This window comes from Geotrypetes seraphini, chromosome 4 (assembly GCF_902459505.1).
Source record: "Geotrypetes seraphini chromosome 4, aGeoSer1.1, whole genome shotgun sequence".
Lineage (NCBI taxonomy): Eukaryota > Metazoa > Chordata > Amphibia > Gymnophiona > Dermophiidae > Geotrypetes > Geotrypetes seraphini.
In genome coordinates, this window is record NC_047087.1 from 254,775,208 (window position 1) to 254,788,663 (window position 13,456).

Below are 13,456 nucleotides of genomic sequence, written 5' to 3' on the forward strand. Positions count from 1 at the left end.
TCCAACCCAATTCTATCCAGTATCCTTCCCCCTTTTGTCTTTCTCTCCCTTTTCCTGCACACCAATTACATCAGCATCTGCCCCCTTTCTCTCCCTTCACCACCCTTCCATATCAGTACCCTGCAACCTTCTCTCTCCCTTCACCCCACTTCCCTCTCCCTCTACCACCCTTCCATACTAGTATGCTGCTCCTTTCTCTTTCTCTCCTCCACAATGCCATCTAGTATCTTGCCCCCTTCATCTCTCCACCGCTGCTATATGCTTCTCAAATCAGCAGCAGCGGCAGTAAAACTTTTACATGCAGTCATCGCGGGACCTTGCTGCATCTCCCCGGCTGCTGACTCTGCTCCAGAACAAGTGACATCTGAGGGAGTGGACCGGTAGCTGCAGTAATCACAGAGCCTTGCTGCACCTCCCTGCAGCTGCCAGCTCTGCTCCAGAGCAAAGAAGTGATGTCAGAGGGGGTGGACCAGCAGCCACAGAGAGATGCAGGAAGGTTTCACGATAACAGAATTAAAAGTTTACTGCTGCTGCTGCTGGTTCAGGAAAGCAGCAGTGGCAGAGTAGGGCAGGAGGTTCCAGATCTGGTGTGCCAGTTGTACACCCCCTTAGAGCATGAACCCAGGGTGGTCTCCCTCTCCCTCCCCTTGGCATGCCACTGCTGGAAAGAGACTTGCCTTCTGTGCATTTATGCCATGTAGGTATTAAACATATTTATCATATCTCCCCTCTACCACTTTTCTTCTGAAGTATACATACTGAGATCTGTCTGTCTCCATATACTTTAATAGCTGAACACCACAATCTCACAGATCCTGAGCCTAAGACACCTGAAACAGAGGCTCTTCACTCATGTTTGTACTGAAAAGAAATAAATCATTTTTTATGTACTTGTATATGGGTTTTTTTTCAAGTACTTTAAGTACATTTACTGACAGTAGCCCTAAGTAAGATTGATTGAAGGGACTTATGTGGCACAATCAGTGTAACACTGGAGGCTGCACCATATGCCTGGAACACTGTCTGACTCGATACGTCAGGCTCCGTCTTTGGCAGTATTCAAATCCAGACTCAAAGCCCACTTCTTTGAAGAGGCTTTCAATTCCAAATTCCAACCCACCTTCTAAGCACCAATATTTACAGGTTCCACAGTAGTAGGTTGAAAGCAGGGACAATGTGGTGAGAAAATAGGAAAGACATGGTGGATGGAACAGCATTAGCTCCTATGTCTTTTTTAGGTATTTTTTACTTCAGTAATTGTTATCTGTACTGTTCTCTTAAGGCGTAGTCCAGTGCACTTCTTAAACAGACAACTCATTTTAACTTCCAACTGTTTATTACAATTTCTGTTGCTCGTCTCCCCCTGTGGAAAGAATAAAATCTCCACATGTCTCAAAAAGTAAACTACAGCCTTTCTTCTCTGCACTACCTCTGGAAATTGCATCATCTTTTTGTCAGTCAACTGATTGAACCAGAGGTGGAGCAGGAAAGAAAGGCTTCTGAGTCATGAGGAGATTTTATTCTTTCCTCAGGGGAAGGCGAGCAACAGAAAGGGAAAGGGGTTGGGATTTGATATAATGCCTTCGTGAGGCTACTACTACTATTTATCATTTCTATAACGCTGAAAGGCATACACAGCACTGTACATTTAACAAGCAATAGATGGTCTCTACTCAATCAAAGCAGTTTACATATTATATACAGGCACTTATTTTGTACCTAGGGAAAGGGATCGGGACTTGTACACTGCTTTTTTGTAGGTATACAACCACAATCAAAGCAGTTTTACACAGTGGTGTACCAAGGGGGGGGGCGGGGGGGTGCGGTCCGCCCCGAGTGCCAGCCCTGAGGGGCTGCTCTCGGCCTTGCCGTAAAGTCCCCCCCCACCCCCGAAGGACCGCTCGCCCCACTGACCTTTCTGCACCACCTATGAAGCAGCCCGCAGCAGGATCGCGACGTCAGCGATCCCTGAGCTGCTTGGGCGCTGCTTCTTGCGCCGCGGTCCCGCCCCTCCTCTGACGTCTGCGGCTGCTTCATAGGTGGTGCGGGGAGGCCAGGGGGGCGAGCAGTCCTTCGGGGTGGGTCGGGGCATCAGGCCTTCAGGGTGGGGTGGGCAGGCAGGCAGGCAGGCAGGCTTTCAAGGGGGAGAGGGTGACAGGCAGGCAGGCCTTCAAGGGGGGACAGGCCTTCAAGGGGGGGGGACAGGCAGGCCTTCAAAGGGGGAGGCAGGCCTTCAAGGGGTGCAGGCCTTCAAGGGGGAGGGACAGGCCTACAAGGGGATGGGAGAGGCCTTCAAGGGGGGTGCAGGCCTTCGGGGGGGTGCAGACCTTCAAGGGGGGGGACAGGCCTACAAGGGGGGGGGACAGGCCTACAAGGGGGTGGGACAGGCCTTCAAGGGGGGGACAGGCCTTTGGGGGGGTGCAGACCTTCAAGGGGGTGCAGGCCTTCAAGGGGGGGACAGGCCTACAAGGGGGTGGGACAGGCCTACAAGGGGGTGGGACAGGCCTTCAAGGGGGGTGCAGGCCTTCAAGGGGGGACCCTGGTTTAGAAGTACACGGAGGGAAGGGGGTGTTCAAAGAGACGTGCATATGCCAAACTTTGGGGGGGGAAGAAATAATGGGTCTGAAAATAGAGGACAGGGAGAGAGATGATGGACCATGGGATTTAGGGAGGGAAGGAACAGAAAGGGAGAGAAATTGGACACAAGGGATGGTGTGGAGGAGGGATAGAGATACTGGATAGGAGGGTAATTGGGAAAAGAAAGGGAGAGATGGTGGACTCTGGGGTGGTGGGGAAGGAGGGAGAGATGCCGGATGAAAGGATAGTTAAGAAAAGGTGGATCTGTGGAGGGAGATGAAAAAAAGGAAAGATACCAGACTTCCTGGTGAGGGAAGGGAAATGGAAAGGGAGGACAGAGTTGGCAGATGGATGGTTAGCATGCAGAAAGAAGAAAGAAGGAGACCCTGGCAAGCAAGTTATCAGAAGAAAACCAGAGCCTTGGACCAACAAGATCTGAAATATAACCAGACAACAAAAGGTAGAAAAATTAATTTTATTTATTGTTTTGTGATTATAATATGTCAGATTTGAAATGTGTATCCTGCCAGAGCTGGTGTTGGACTGCAAACGTGAGCTAGGATTTAACAAAGAGAGGAAAAGTCCTTTTTGTTTCTTTATTTTATTTACACCACAGCGCCAGTGTGGTTAGGAGAAGCCAAAGGGGGTGAAAAAGCTATAAAACCCACCAGGAGTTTTGAAAAAAATCACCCAACTGGGCAGGAAAATCGAATTGAAAAACCAATTCAATAGGCTGAATCGAATCGAAATTTTTTTTCCTGAATCTGGCAGCATTAGTTTGCGCTACTGTCTTAGACTTTAGGACCTGGGATTGGGGAGAGATGGCATCCTCAGTACTTTATAATGCAAGTGAAACGAGGATTTGGTCAGACTTTTGAAGGGTCTGCAGAAAAAAAATATTGTATAGGCCGGGGACATGAGACAGCAGGAAATGGGAACTTTTCTTCCTTCTATTTTTGTGAATGGAAAGGCTGAGGATGTCAGAGAGTTCAGTTAAAATATGTGCTTTATAATAAAATATAATAATGTGTTTTATAAAGTTTATAGCATAGCTGGCCTACCCGGTGAGATGTTCCTAGTGGTGGTGGTGGCAGCGTGTCAATGTGTTGAGAGGAAGAGGTGGTCTGGGAAATTCTGCTGAGCAAACTCCGGGCCCATTTCCACCCCCCCAGTTAGTCCACTCCACTCAACTGGTTCACACACTGAGTGGGTGTTTGGGTGTTGTTTTGGGATCTCTTCCAGTGGTTTATCAGTATCTCCTTCTGGTCCAAGGAAGAAAACTTTGTTATCTTTAGCATTGACCTACAGAATATGTTTGTAACAGCGCTACTTGTGTGGCATTAGGCTATGTAGTGATCGAAAGAAAAAAACAGACCTTTGCACATTTTTGCACTATATGGTGGGTGTATGAGGAGATTCACATTTCCTGCACAGCTAAGTCCATGTGAAGTTAACTTGTGCTGTATTTGACATCTAGCAAGGTCTCTGTTTGAAAGGAAAGATCTAAACTTAAAAATGAAGTGGCCAGAAGTTATGGTAAAAGCAGATAGTGTAGCTGGTTTTAAGAAAGATTTGGACAAATTCCTGGAGGAAAAGTCCATAATCTGTTAAGACATGGGGGAAGTATCTGCTTGCCCTGGATCGGTAGCATGGAATGTTGCTACTCTTTGGGTTTTGACCAGGTATTAGTGTCCTGGATTGGCTACCATGAGAATGGGCTACTGGGCATGATGGACCATTGGTCTGACCCAGTTAGGCTATTCTTATGTTATGTTCTCATCTGTAGGGGCCTTTGTTTTCACTTCTTATTTTAATGTATTTTTTTTCTGGGAACTTATCAGTGTTTTTTTATAATGGGAACAAAAATGGAAGAGAATTAATGTGTGTGGGATGAGGGGGTAACTAATTTCTTCAGCTAAATAATTCAATCCACCTCAAACAGACATAGGAGAACTCACACACCATTCACACACCCTCCAACCAAAAACGTCAAAAGAAAAAAACTGTTTGACAACCTCCTAGCCATTCGAGCTGCAACACTCGACCCCCAACTCTACAACCAATTGACATTGACCACAGACTGCAAAACCTTCAAAAAGAAATAAAAACCCTTCTATTCAAAAAACCGAACTAACACAATAAGAACTGTCCCAAGCATCACCTGCAACTACTCCATATGTACTTCTGATGTCATGACAATTCAGACATAATTTATGTTATGTTATGTTTGGAATATAAGAAAATTTTCACTGCCTGTTTCTATTCTGACCATTTATTCCGTTTCATGGTCATAGATAGAAACATAGAAACATAGAAATAGACGGCAGATAAGGGCCACGGCCCATCTAGTCTGCCCACCCTAATGACCCTCCCCTACCTTTGCCTAGTGCAGGGGTGTCGAAGTCGGTCCTCGAGGGCCGCAATCCAGTCGGGTTTTCAAGATTTCCCCAACGAATGTGCATGAGATCTATGTGCATGCACTGCTTTCAATGCATATTCATTGGGGAAATTCTGAAAACCCGACTGGATTGCGGCCCTCGAGGACCGACTTCGACACCTGTGGCCTAGTGAATAGAGCCCACGTGTCGATCCCATTTGGCCTTAAAATCAGGCACGCTGCTGGCCTCAATCACCTGCAATGGAAGACTATTCCAACGATCAACCACCCTTTCAGTGAAAAAGAATTTCCTGGTGTCACCTCGTAGTTTCCCGCCTCTGATTTTCCACGGATGCCCTCTTGTTGCCATGGGTCCCTTGAAAAAGAAGATATCTTCTTCCGCTTCGATGCGGCCCGTGAGATACTTGAACGTCTCGATCATGTCCCCCCTCTCTCTGCGCTCCTCGAGCGAGTATAGCCGCAGTTTGTCTAACCATTCTTCGTACGGGAGATCTTTGAGTCCTGAGACCATCCGGTTGGCCATTCTCTGAACCGACTCCAATCTCAGCACATCTTTGCGATAATGTGGCCTCCAGAATTGCACACAGTATTCCAGGTGGGGCCTCACCATGGATCTATACAGTGGCATAATGACTTCCGGCTTACGGCTGACGAAACCCCTGCGTATGCAACCTAGGATCTGTCTTGCCTTGGATGAGGCCTGCTCTACCTGACTGGCAGCCTTCATGTCCTCACTGACGATCACCCCCAAGTCCCGTTCTGCTACCGTTCTTGTTAGGATCTCACCGTTAAGGGTATAAGTCTTGTATGGATTATGGTTGCTTAGGTGCATGACTTTGCATTTTTTGGCATTGAAGCTAAGTTGCCAGGTCCTAGACCAGCGCTCCAGTAGGAGTAGGTCGTGCATCATGTTGTCGGGCATTGAATCTTCGTCCATTGTGCATTTGCCCACTACATTACTTAGTTTGGCGTCATCGGCGAATAATGCTATTTTACCTTGAAGCCCTTCTGCCAAGTCTCTTATAAAGATGTTGAATAGGGTCGGTCCCAAGACCGAGCCCTGTGGCACTCCACTGATCACCTCCATCATTTCTGAGGGGGTGCCGTTCACCACTACCCTTTGAAGCCTACCACCAAGCCAGTTCCTAACCCATTTCGTCAATGTGTCACCTAATCCTATAGAACTCATCTTGCTCAGCAACCTGCGGTGTGGTACGCTATTGAATGCTTTGCTAAAGTCCAGGTACACGATGTCCAGGGACTCCCCAACATCCAGCTTCCCCGTCACCCAGTCAAAGAAGCTGATCAGGTTGGATTGGCATGATCTCCCCTTAGTAAATCCATGTTGACGGGGGTCCCGTAGATTTTCCTCATCCAGGATCTTATCCAATTGGTGTTTGATCAGAGTTTCCATTAGTTTGCTCACTATTGATATTAGACTCACTGGTCTGTAGTTTGCTGTCTCCATCTTTGAGCCTTTCTTGTGGAGTGGAATGACGTTAGCCGTCCTCCAGTCCAACGGGACGCTTCTTGTACTAAGGGAGAGGTTGAAGAGCGCCGACAGTGGCTCTGCCAAGACATCACTCAACTCCCTAAGCACCCTGGGGTGTAGGTTGTCAGGCCCCATTGCCTTATTAATCTTGAGTTTTGACAGCTCATCGTAGACACTGCTGGGCGTAAACTCGAAGTTACTAAACGGGTCAACTGAGTCAGCCCTTGTCTGTAGTTGAGGGCCAAGCCCCGGCGCTTCACGGGTGAAGACTGAGCTGAAGTATTCATTCAATAGTTGGGCTTTTTCGGAATCCTTTTCCACAAAGTCTCCGTTTGGTTTCCTAAGACGTACAATCCCGCCAGAGTTTTTACTTCTATCACTGATATACCTGAAGAAGGATTTATCTCTCTTCTGGATGTTCTTTGCCAGAGACTCCTCCATGTGGAATTTAGCCTCCCTGACTGCTGTTTTGACTGCTTTTGACTGGTCAGGTAGTCTGCTCTAGAGTCCTGTTTCCCCGATTGTTTGTAAGAGATGAATGCTTTTTTCTTCTCCTTGATGAGGTCTGAGATCTCCGCAGTGAACCATTGTGGCTTGTTGTTTCTTCGCCGCTTACTTACTAATTTAACATAGCGGTTTGTCGCTTCTTGTATGGTGGCTTTCAAAGTCGACCACATTTCTTCCACGCTATCGGTTTTTGCTTGGCTTTGTAGCGCCTGGTGAACAAAGGAACCCATGTCTTGGAAGTTTGTGTCCTTGAATTTGAGGACCTTGGTCAGCGTGTTAGATTTAGTGAAACCTTTCCTAAGTTTGAACCATACCATGTTGTGGTCACTGGAGGCCAATGTGTCGCCCACCGAGACCTCTGTGACACTTTCTCCGTTGGTAAGTAATAGGTCCAGTATTGCCTGATCCCTTGTTGGATCCAACACCAGTTGCTTCAGACCAGCTCCCTTCATAGAGTTTAATAGCCTCCTGTTGCTGCCGGAATCAGAGGTTAGTGTATCCCAATCCACATCAGGCATGTTGAAGTCACCTAACAATACTGTGTCCTCATGCAAGGTGATATTTTCTATATCCCCGATTATTTCCATATCCAGGTCAACCTGTTGTCTTGGGGGTCATTACCTGTTGTCTTGGGGGTCATTACAAAAAATCTTTTTTTACATGGGGGGGTGTCAAAAAAATGATGGGCCCCGAGTACCACATACCCTAGGTACGCCAATGGTTTTACATACAGGTACTTCAAGCATTTTCCCTAACTTACCTGGGGCAGTGGAGGATTAAGGGCAAGATTCTCAAAACTTTAACGTGGTCTCTAAACTGTTTTCTGGCGGTTTAGCCTGCACGCATTTTAGTGGCAGATTATCAAAACAGATTATCTCTGTCTTTAACGAAGTTTCTAGCACTCTCCGATAATGGCATGCAAAAGTGCTATTTAACATTGAAATGAGCCCTCCGGTGGATTCTTAAAAATCACTGAGGCATTTTTGAAGAGTGGCATCAGCTTTTGGTGACAAAAAAGCAGCAACTGATTTGGGGGTGCCATTGCACTGCCAGCACTTGTATTTTGACTGTGGCTAATGAAAAACAACGTGCATCTATATATTTTATAAGTGGAGAGTAGCAAAATCTCGCTTCTTTGAATTTATGGGAGAGACAGGTATGTTTCATGCGTGTTTGTTAAAAGCCAACTTTTCTTCTTGAATGCGCGTACATTACCTTTATCTTATGTGTTTCTGGCTGTGGGTCATGGTTAAATTTTACATAAAAACCAATTACAAGATTTACCTGAATTATATTAGTTTTTTTGAAGAGAAAGGCATGTTTTATGCGCGATTGATAAAAGTCGACGTTGGTTCTCCCCTCCTCTCACTTCCCATTTGTCCAATAGCTCTTGTATGCCTATGATTGACACATCACTTACGACTTATATGGCGCCACTGATGCGTTATGGCAGGGAATATTCACAAAGCATGCTGGGATTTGTTCCATGATTCCAGAAAGCACAGTTACTTACCGTAACAGGTGTTATCCAGGGACAGCAGGCAGATATTCTTAACACATGGGTGACGTCACCGACGGAGCCCTCGGTACGGACCTTTTTAACTAGAAGTTTCTAGTTGGCCGCACCGCGCGTGCGCGAGTGCCCTCCCGCCCGACGGAGGAGTGCGTGGTCCCCAGTTAGGATAAGCCAGCTAAGAAGCCAACCCGGGGAGGTGGGTGGGACGTAAGAATATCTGCCTGCTGTCCCTGGATAACACCTGTTACGGTAAGTAACTGTGCTTTATCCCAGGACAAGCAGGCAGCATATTCTTAACACATGGGTGACCTCCAAGCTAACAAAGAGGGAGGTGGGATGGTTGGCCATTAGGAAAATAAATTTTGTAACACAGATTGGCCGAAGTGTCCATCCCGTCTGGAGAACGCATCCAGACAGTAGTGAGTAGTGAACGTGTGAACTGAGGACCAAGTGGCCGCCTTGCAGATTTCCTCGATGGGCGTGGAGCGGAGGAAAGCTACAGAAGCAGCCATAGCTCGGACTCTGTGGGCCGTGACCGTTCCTTCCAGTGAGAGACCGGCCCGAGCGTAGCAGAAAGCAATACAGGCAGCAAGCCAATTGGAAAGTGTCCGTTTGGAGACAGGATGACCCAAACGGTTGGGGTCGAAAGACAAAAAGAGCTGAGGGGCTGTTCGGTGAGCTCTGGTACGATCAAGATAGTAAGCAAGGGCACGCTTACAATCCAGCGTGTGCAACGCCTGTTCCCCAGGATGCGAGTGAGGCTTAGGGAAGAAGACGGGTAGCACAATGGACTGGTTGAGGTGAAAAGCTGAGACCACCTTGGGAAGGAATTTAGGGTGGGTACGCAGAACAACCTTGTCATGGTGGAAAACAGTGAAAGGTGGGTCGGCAACCAGTGCATGCAGTTCGCTAACCCTCCTGGCAGAGGTGATGGCAATTAGGAAAAGCACCTTCCAGGTAAGAAGCCTGAGTGAAGTTGTGGCAAGAGGCTCAAACGGAGGTTTCATGAGAGCTGAGAGAACCACATTCAGGTCCCAGACGACAGGGGGAGGCTTGAGAGGCGGTTTGATGTTGAAGAGCCCTCTCATAAATCTGGAAACCAGAGGATGAGCCGTGAGGGGTTTTCCGAGAATAGGCTCGTGAAACGCAGTGATGGCACTGAGGTGGACTCTGATGGAGGTGGTTTTGAGGCCAGCGTTGGACAGCGAGAGCAAATATTCCAAGACAGTTTCCACCGCCAAAGAGGTGGGTTCTTGATGATGCCGGAGACACCACGAGGAGAATCTGGTCCACTTCTGATGGTAACATTGGAGAGTGGCCGGTTTCCTGGAGGCGTCCAAGATGAGGCGGACCGGTTGAGATAGATTCTCCGGAGAGGTCAGCCCGAGAGAAACCAAGCTGTCAGGTGGAGGGAAGACAGATTGGGATGCAGTAGAGACTGATGCTGCTGTGTAAGTAGAGTAGGAAACACAGGAAGAGGAATGGGCTCCCTGGAGCTGAGTTGGAGCAGGAGGGAGAACCAGTGTTGACGAGGCCACCGAGGGGCGATGAGAATCATGGTGGCGTTGTCCTTGCGGAGTTTGGACAAGGTCCGCAACATCAGAGGAAGTGGAGGGAAGGCATAGAGGAACCGATCCCTCCAGTCGAGCAGGAATGCATCCGGTGCCAGACGGTGAGGAGAAAAGAGTCTGGAACAGAATTGGGGCAGCTGATGGTTGTGAGGTGCTGCAAAGAGGTCCACCTGCGGAGTGCCCCATCGAGCAAAGATGGAGAGCAGAGTCGGAGGGTCCAACGTCCACTCGTGAGGTTGAAGGATGCGGCTGAGATTGTCGGCCAGAGAGTTCTGTTCGCCCTGGATATAGACCGCCCTGAGGAAGAGATTGCGGTCCGTGGCCCAGGTCCAGATGCGCAGAGCCTCCAAACAAAGGGGGCGAGATCCGGTGCCGCCCTGCTTGTTGATGTAGTACATGGCGACTTGATTGTCTGTGCACAGGAGGAGGACTTGAGGGCAGAGAAGATGTTGGAAAGCCTTGAGGGCGTAGAACATGGCTCTGAGTTCCAGGAAATTTATGTGATGACGACGCTCCTGTGGGGTCCAAAGTCCCTGGGTGCGTAGGTCGCCTAGGTGAGCTCCCCATGCGTAGGGGGACGCATCGGTGGTGATGATCATAGAGTGAGGGGGCAGATGAAAGAGTAGACCCCTGGAAAGATTTGAGGAGTTCAACCACCATTGGAGAGATTGCTGAAGAGATGATGTCACAGAGATGGGATGAGAAAGAAGATCTGTAGTCTGTGACCATTGATTGGCGAGAGTCCATTGAGGTGTCCTGAGGTGGAGTCGCGCCAGAGGAAGGACATGCACCGTCGAGGCCATGTGACCCAGGAGGACCATCATCTGTCGGGCAGGAATGGAGGGATGCATGAGTACCTGACGGCAGAGATGGAGCAGGGTCTGCTTGCGATCTGAGGGGAGAAAGGCCCTCATCAGCGTGGTGTCCAGGACTGCTCCGATGAATTGAAGTCGCTGGGTGGGAAGCAGATGCGACTTGGGGTAGTTGATCTCGAACCCCAGGAGGTGGAGGAGAGAGATGGTGTGATGAGTAGCTTGTAGCACGAGTTGAGATGAAGGTGCTTTCACCAACCAATCGTCCAAGTAGGGGAACACCTGGAGGTTGTGAGACCTGAGGAAGGCCGCCACCACTATCAGGCATTTGGTGAAGACTCTGGGGGAGGAAGCGAGGCCAAATGGTAGTACTTTGTACTGGTAGTGGTGGTGTAGTACCTGGAACCGCAGGTAGCGGCGAGAGTTCTGATGGATGGAGATGTGAGTGTAGGCCTCTTTGAGGTCCAGGGAACATAGCCAGTCGTGTTGAGAAAGAAGAGGGTAAAGTGTGGCAAGGGAGAGCATCCTGAACTTTTCCTTGACCAGACACTTGTTGAGGTCCCTGAGATCGAGAATGGGACGGAGGTCTCCCGTCTTTTTGGGTACAAGGAAGTAGCGGGAGTAGAATCCCTGACCCCTTTGATCTGGAGGTACTTCTTCGATGGCATTGAGAAGGAGGAGGGATTGAACCTCCCTCAGGAGGAGGGGGGTTTGAGAGGAGTGAGAAGCAGACTCTACGGGAAGGTTGTCCGGTGGAAGAGTCTGGAAGTTGAGAGAGTAGCCGTGGCGGATGATGTTGAGGACCCACTGGTCTGACGTGATGACTTCCCAACGGCTTGAGAAAATGGTGAGACGACCCCCTATAGGCTGTGGAAGAGGCAGCGAGGGTGGATGACTGGCTATGCCCTGGAGAGAAGAGTCAAAAGGGCTGAGATTGTTTAGCAGGCTGAGAAGGCTTAGAGGGTTGAGTGGCCTGAGATCGAGCCTGGGCATGGTGCTGCTGTTGACGGGGTCGCCGAGATTGTTGAGGAGGCGGATTGAGTGGCCTGGCTGAGAACCTCCGCTGGTAAGATGATTGAGGCCGATAGGGTCGAGCAGGCGGAGCCTTCTTTTTCGGCTTGATTAGGGTGTCCCACCTGGTCTCATGGGCCGAGAGTTTCTGGGTGGTGGAATCCAGTGACTCTCCAAAGAGTTCATCCCCGAGACAGGGGGCGTTGGCCAAACGATCCTGGTGGTTGATGTCCAGGTCGGAGACTCTGAGCCAGGCTAATCGACGCATGGCTACGGCCATGGCAGAGGCCCGAGAGGTGAGCTCGAAGGAGTCGTATATTGAGCGGACCATATATTTTCGCATCTGGAGAAGACCAGAGATGTGTTGTTGGAATAACGGGACCTTGCGCTCAGGAAGGTACTTCTGGAGGGCAGACAGTTGTTGGACCAAATGTTTCAGATAGAAAGAAAAATGGAAGGAATAGTTGTTTGCCCTGTTGGCAAGCATGGCATTCTGGTAAAGCCTCTTGCCAAACTTGTCCATGGTCTTACCTTCTCTGCCAGGAGGGGTAGAGGCATAGACACTGGAGCCCTGAGTCTTTTTTAAGGTGGATTCCACCAGAAGGGACTCATGGGGCAATTGAGATTTGTCGAATCCAGGAATAGGAATGACACGGTAAAGGTTGTCCAGTTTACGGGGGGCTCCCGGTACCGTGAGGGGATTTTCCAAGTTTTTATAGAACGTTTCCCGTAGGATGTCATGCACGGGAAGCTTGAGGAACTCCTTAGGAGGTTGCTCAAAGTCTAAGGCCTCTAGAAAGGCCTGAGACTTTTTTGAGTCAGATTCTAGAGGAAGTGACAGGGCAGCAGACATTTCTCTCAGAAATTTAGAAAAAGAGGACTGTTCTGGTTTGGAGGTGGCATCGGGTGCCGATGGTTCCTCATCAGATGAGGAGGGATCCTCCTCGGTACCGAGAGGAGTGTCCTCCCATAAGTCAGGGTCCCTGACCTCTGGTGCATGTCGAGACACCGGGGTGGAGGGCGCGGTATGGCGAGTCTTGGACAAAGACTTTCCAGAGCGCACCGAAACGGTACCAGGGGAGGACGACCGGCGTCTATCTCGGTCCCGAGAAGAGTGCCGTACCGCCTGGTGCCGAGGAGGATCCAATGTGGCCTGAGAATGAACCACTGGATCGCCATGAAGTTGTTGGGCCGAAAGGATCGGCATGGAGGTGTTCACCGGTACCGAAGGGGTGGACACCGGGGGCTCGGTACGGGGCTCGGGCCGGTCTGGTACCGGAAGGAGCGGTGCCAGGATAGTGGGCAACAGTTGTTCAAGTTGTTTCTTCAACTGCTCCTGGAGTTGAGCCTTTAAGATGGCCGAGATACGGTCATCGAGGGGTGGCATCGGAACCGCTTTCTTTTTCTTCGGTTCCTTAGATGCCGCTCCACGCCCCGGCGATGAGGAGGCCGATGATGAGGCACTCACCGAGATCGGGGCGGAGCGTTTGCGGGACCGGTGCGATGCCGGTAAGGACGGTGTCGCCACCGTAGCTGGAGGGCGCTCGAGGGAAGAGGAAGGCTTCTTAGCCG

The 13,456-nt window shown here is 49.6% G+C and overlaps 1 protein-coding gene across 9 annotated transcripts in view; it reads right to left on the reverse strand.

The window, feature by feature from the left end:
• Window positions 1-13,456, reverse strand: part of SGMS1 (sphingomyelin synthase 1) — a 221,151-nt gene that overhangs the window by 58,397 nt on the left and 149,298 nt on the right. The gene's annotated exons all lie outside the window — the stretch shown is intronic.